The sequence below is a fragment of the Octopus bimaculoides genome, chromosome 9 (genome assembly GCF_001194135.2).
Source record: "Octopus bimaculoides isolate UCB-OBI-ISO-001 chromosome 9, ASM119413v2, whole genome shotgun sequence".
Taxonomy (NCBI): domain Eukaryota; kingdom Metazoa; phylum Mollusca; class Cephalopoda; order Octopoda; family Octopodidae; genus Octopus; species Octopus bimaculoides.
In genome coordinates this window covers 88,771,979-88,778,150 of record NC_068989.1, presented here as the reverse complement: position 1 = coordinate 88,778,150, position 6,172 = coordinate 88,771,979, and positions in this window count along the sequence as shown.

The window sequence follows — 6,172 nt, the reverse complement described above, 5'->3', positions numbered from 1 at the left end:
GTGGGTGTGTGGTCTGGCATCGACCATATTCGGACGGTGCTTTTTACGTATACATGCAATGGGCTTGGGCTTTCACACCGTTTCTGTCAAACCAAATTCACAATTTATTCATGAGGAATGGTCAACCCAGGGTTTATAGTAGAAGACATTTGCTCAAAGGTACCACCCAACATTGCCAAAAGTTACAAAAGTTATGGAAAAGTGTGTTTAGGTAAGGGAGGGTTAGGGCTGAAAAGAGAGAGAGAGAGAGAGAGAGAGAGAGAGAGAGAGAATCAATGAAAGAAGTGGAGAAGTGAAAAGACATGAAAAGGAAAAAGAGAAGCAAAATCGTGGGGGTGGTGGGGGTTGGGGAGAATATAATGTAGAATAAAGAGTTCTAACCAGAAACACAAAGAAATGCCATGAAAAGATTTGAAGTCAAAATTCACGAGCAGTCATGCCAAGAAAACATTAACCACGGGACCATCTTGCCTGTGCAACGCTGTCATGGCTGTTATATTATTCTTGCAGCTCAGCCAAGACTGGGTTAGTTATATCTGGTAGGAGACATTACACATTGGTACTAACACCTGGGGACTAGACTTTGTGTTAACAATAGACATGTTGTGACTTACAGAACGAGCAGCAGATATTGTGTACACAACAGACAATATACTTGTAGAGTCAACAATGGCTACAGTGTTGATACAATCCATATTTTCTCTATAATATTGTACAATAAGTAATCCCCCCCTCTCTCTCTTCCATATACTGTTATTCATTGATCCACATGCTTCACAACATTGGACAGTAAACCAGACACACACACACACACACACTCACCAATACCATACAACAATCTTCTCACAGTCTACAGCAATCTATTCTCACTCTTTAGACAACTACTCAGTAATTTCTTCCCTGTAATACTATACAGCAAGTTAGCTTCTCTCCCTCCCTCTAAATTGTACAGTAATCCACTCTCCACTTCTCTCCCTCTCTCTCTCTCTCTCTATATATATATATTACATTTATCCTCTGTCTTTCTATAGTGCTGTACATGTATGTACTCATCCTCTCCCTCTCATTTGCAGTCTCTATACTTCTATTTTTAGCACATCAAAATTTGCACTGAACTGGAGGCACAGGCATGGCAATGCGGTCAAGAAGCTTACTTCCTTATTACGTGATTGTGGGATCAGTCCTATTGTTTGGCACCTTGGGCAACCGAAACTTTATGAGTGGATTTAGTAGATGGAAACTGAAAGAAGCCTGTGGTGTGTGTATGTATGTGAACTCTTTTCTAGACTTCACATGATGGTCGTAAACATATATCACTCCCATGGAAGTGAGGTTGCTTATTTCCAATCTTCCATGAAAAACATGTTTGCTCATGAGGAAATATTGAAACATAGCTTGCTTGAAAAAAAAGTGAGGGTTGGTGACAGGAGGGTCATCTGGCCGTAGGAAAATAACTGCCTCAACAAATCCCATCTGCCCCACGCAAGCATGGAAAAGTGGACCTTAAATAATGATGACAATGATGCTGATGCTGATGATGACATAGCATTGTATCAGGTCTTGACCTAATTTAGCCCCCCACCAGGTTCTAGGTTTTCCATCTTTCACTTTCTCTGGGTTAATCTCGCTGATTTCTGTCCCTCTAGACGTCAGTTTTGGCCATTTATGGAATAAAAGATTTAGGGAATATGAAGGTCCTTAAATGTAATCTATGACAAAAAGAAAAAAAGGATTAAAACTAATTCTTCTGACTAAACTTAATAGATCAGGGGTCCTAAACTGTTGTTTCCAGGGCCACATGTGGCCCTCAACCATCCTTTTGGTGACCCCTGACAGCCTTCCCTGTGTATAGATAATAATAAACGCAAAATTCTGTCTGTCCGAGGCCACTGTATCTGAGTCTACATAGACATATTATATCTTTGTGAAATCAGGATAATCCCAGAACTGAAAATCTGCCCTTCATTTGGTCCTTGAACACCCAGTATTGGGATCGGGTCTGGATGAGGATTTGTTATATGCTAACACAGTGGTTCCCAACCTGGGGTCCACAAAGGTAGTAGTGGGGGCCCATGAACTAAATTCAAAATTTCATATACAAATATATGCATAAGGATAAGCATATTGAAAGGGGTCCATGGGAAATAAATAAAAGGGTTGGAAACCACTGTGAAAAGGGTTGAAAATTCAAATCTTAAATTAACCAACTTTTAAGCTAGTTCCAAATAAGAATCAAAAAGAGGCAGACAGATTACCAAAATTGAATAATAAAATTAAGATGGTTGAAAATATTTTAAGCTTCTCTAAAATAAATTTTTCTTGAATTCACTTGTGTTTTAGTTTTTTTGGTGCAGCCCCCTAAAAAGATTCAGACTTTGGATCTGGTCTAAATATCTAAAAAGTTTGAGAACCACAGAGAGAGAGACACTAAAAGCTTAATTCTGTAATTGATTGATTTCAGTCCAAGGAGAGCTAGGAATCAGAAATCAAAGGTTAAAGGGCAGGAAAAATTCAATGTTTACTATTAACATACAGAATGGAATAGGTTGGAATTGAAACCCTGGTTGTGTGTTCTTGGTGTTCTTACCTGTGGTTCAAAACAGCTGTCACCTCATTCACCAGTTGGACACAATATTCTAACAATCAGGTGTTCACAAATTAAAACTGATCCCCAGGTGTTCCTCAGAGAAAACAGACAACCAGGTATTCACCAGACGAAAATGACCACCAGATGTCCAAAAGCTTTTACAGAGTCTTTTTAGTTTCTTGTAACTCCAGTTTTTGTCTTTTCCCTTATACTGTTCCCAACATCTTGGCTTCTTATTACCATTAGAAGGAACTATTATTATTATTATTATTGTTATTATTATTATTATTGTTAGCATGGACAAAATGCTTATCAGCATTTTTTCCAATTCCATTCAGTTCTGAGTTCAAATTCCAGCAAGGGTGACTTTGTCTTTCATCCTTTCAGGATTGATAAAATAAGTACTGGTCGAGTACTGGGTTGATGTAATTGACTAACCCCGCTCACCCCAGAATTTCAGCCAATATTAGAAAGAATTATTTTCATTATTATCATCATCATCACCATCAAGGTGGTGAGCTGGCAGAATTGTTAGCATGCTGGACGAAATGCTTAGTGGTATTTCGCCCGTCGCTACATTCTGAGTTCAAATTCCGCTGAGGTTGACTTTGCCTTTCATCCTTCTGGGGCTAACAAAATAAGTACCAGTTGAACACTGGGTCGATGTAATCGAGTCATCCCCACCACCCTCAAGCTGCCCTTGTGGCAAAAATTTTAAATAATAATAATTATTATTATTAAGGTGGCGAGCTGGCAGAATCGTTAGCACGCTGGGCGAAATGCTTAGCGGTATTTTGTCTGTCTTTATGTTCTAAGTTCAAATTCCACCAAGGTCGACTTTGCCTTTCATCCTTTCGGGGTCAATAAATTAAGTACCAGTGATGCACTGAGGTCTTTAATCGACTAGTCTTCTCCCCTAAAATTTCAGGCCTTGTGCCTAGAGTAGAAAGGATTATTATTATTATTATTATTATTATTATTATTATTATTTATTCTTGCTCCTTGTTCAAAACTTACTGAGGTTGATTTTATTTTTATTCGTCTGTAGTTGATAAAACTGAGTACCAATCAAATACCAGAGGAAATTTGATTGACCAATTCCCTCTTAAAATTTCTGACCTTGATGGCTATGTGAAAAGACAATTATTACTGTCCAGTTAATTGGCAGAATCATTAGAGTGTTAGAAAAAAGGCCTTGTGGTATTTGTTTCGGATTTTTATTTTCTGAATTCAAAGCCCACCTAGATCTACTTTGCCTTTCATCTCTCAAAAGACAATGTATCGTTTACGTACATTCTTTATAGGACATTATTTAATAGTGGAGGCACAATGGCCCAGTGGTTAGGGCAACGGACTCGCGGTTTCGATTCCCAGACCGGGCGTTGTGAGTGTTTATTGAGCGAAAACACCAAAAGCTCCACGAGGCTCCGGCAGGGGATAGTGGCGAATCCTGCTGTACTCTTTCACCACAACTTTCTCTCACTCTTACTTCCAGTTTCTGTTGTGCCTGTAATTCAAAGGGTCAGCCTTGTCACACTGTGTCACGCTGAATATCCCCAAGAACTACATTAAGGGTACACGTGTCTGTGGAGTGCTCAGCCACTTGCACGTTAATTTCACGAGCAGGCTGTTCCGTTGAACAGATCAACTGAAACCCTCGACATCGTAAGCGATGGAGTGCCAACAACAAATTTAATGAATAAATAATTGATACATCATCATCATTTGATGTCCATTTTCTACGCTGGCATCGATTTGACTGGGATTGGTAAGCCAGAGAACTGGATTAGGTTCCAGTCATCTGTTTTGGCTTGGTTTCTATGGCTGGACGTCACTTCCTAATGCCATTTAATAAAATAATGTACTAGCTAGGGAATAGTCAGGGATCTCAGGACAGGCTGCTGAGACCTGGTACCATGTAACCCAGTATTTACTACCTGTGCCATGGTTGGAGTGGTCGATGACTAAATTGCTCCCCCACCTCACTTGAGTAGCTTGCTGTTCTTGTGAGGGGGGGTCTGACCCCCTCATCTATCTTTTGTCTTTTGGACAAGTGGTTTCTTACTACATCAAACTATCACAGCATGTACTCATAAGAGGTCAATAAAATAAAGTATCGGTCAAGTACTGGAATCAAAGGTATTGTCTAAATTCCTCCCATTAAAATTGCAGGCCTCGTGCCTTTTTATTCACAGGAATTTATCAGAGCAGTTCAGGAAATGCTCTGCAGTGTTTCTTCTGGCTCTCCACTTCTGAGATCAAATTTTACCAAGGTCAACTTTACCCTTTATCTTTCAAGGGGTCAATGAAATAAAGTACAATCAAGTACTGGGGTTAATGGTACCAACTAACCAACAGACTCTTCCCATCAAAGGTAGCATGTGAACAAAACATTCGAGCGAGGTCATTGCCAGTGCCGCTGGACTAACGCCTGTGCAGGTAGCACGTAAAAACACCATTTGAGCATGGCCATTGCCAGTACCGCCTGACTGGCCCTCATGCCGGTGGTACATAAAAGCACCCACTACACTCTCGGAGTGGTTGACATTAGGAAGGGCATCCAACTGTAGAAACTCTGCCAGATCAGATTGGAGCCTGGTGCAGCCATCTGGTTCACCAGTCCTCAGTCAAATCGTCCAACCCATGCTAGCATGGAAAGCGGACTTTAAATGATGATGATGATGATGTACTGATATCAGAAATTATTATTATTTAAGGCAGCGAGCTAGCAGAATCGTAGGCACATCAGGCAAAATGCTTAGTGGTATTTTGTCTGCCACTACATTCTGAGTTCAAATTCTGCTGAGGTCAACTTTGCCTTTCATCCTTTCAGGGTCGATTAAATAAGTACCAGTTATGCACTGGATCAATGTAATCGACTTAATCCCTTCCCCCAAATTTGAGGCCTTATTAAAGTGGGTGAGTTGGCAGAGTCGATAGCATGCTGGACAAGATGCTTAGCATCAATTCGTGTCTTTACATTCTGAGTTCAAATTCAGCCAAGGTCAACTTTACCATTCATCCTTGGGGTCGATGTAATCTTCTTTCCCCCACTCTCCTACCACCACCACCGAAATCGCTGGCCTAGTGCCAAAATTTGAAATCAATATTATTATTAAGTTGGTGAGACAGATTTGTCAGCATACTTAGCAGCATTTTCATCTGTCTTTACGTTTAAAATCGGCCAAGGTGGACATTACCTTTTATCTTTTTAGGGTCAAAAAAATAAGTACCAGCTGTATACAAGGGTCAGTATAATTGATTAGTCCCCTACCCACAAAATTTCAGATATTGTGCCTAAAGTAAAGAGAATAATTATTATTATCATTATTATTATTATTAAGGTGGTGAGCTGGCAGAATTGTTAGAACGCTGGGTGAAATGCTTAATGGTATTTAGTGTTCTGAGTTCAAATTCTGCCAAGGTCGACTTTGCTTTTCATCCTTTTGGGGTTGATAAATCAAGTACCTGTTGAGTATTGGGGTCGATGTGATCGACTTAATCCCCCTCCCCACCAAATTTCAGGCCTTGTGCTTATAGTAGAAAGGGCTATTATTATCATTATTATTATTGTTATTACATAAG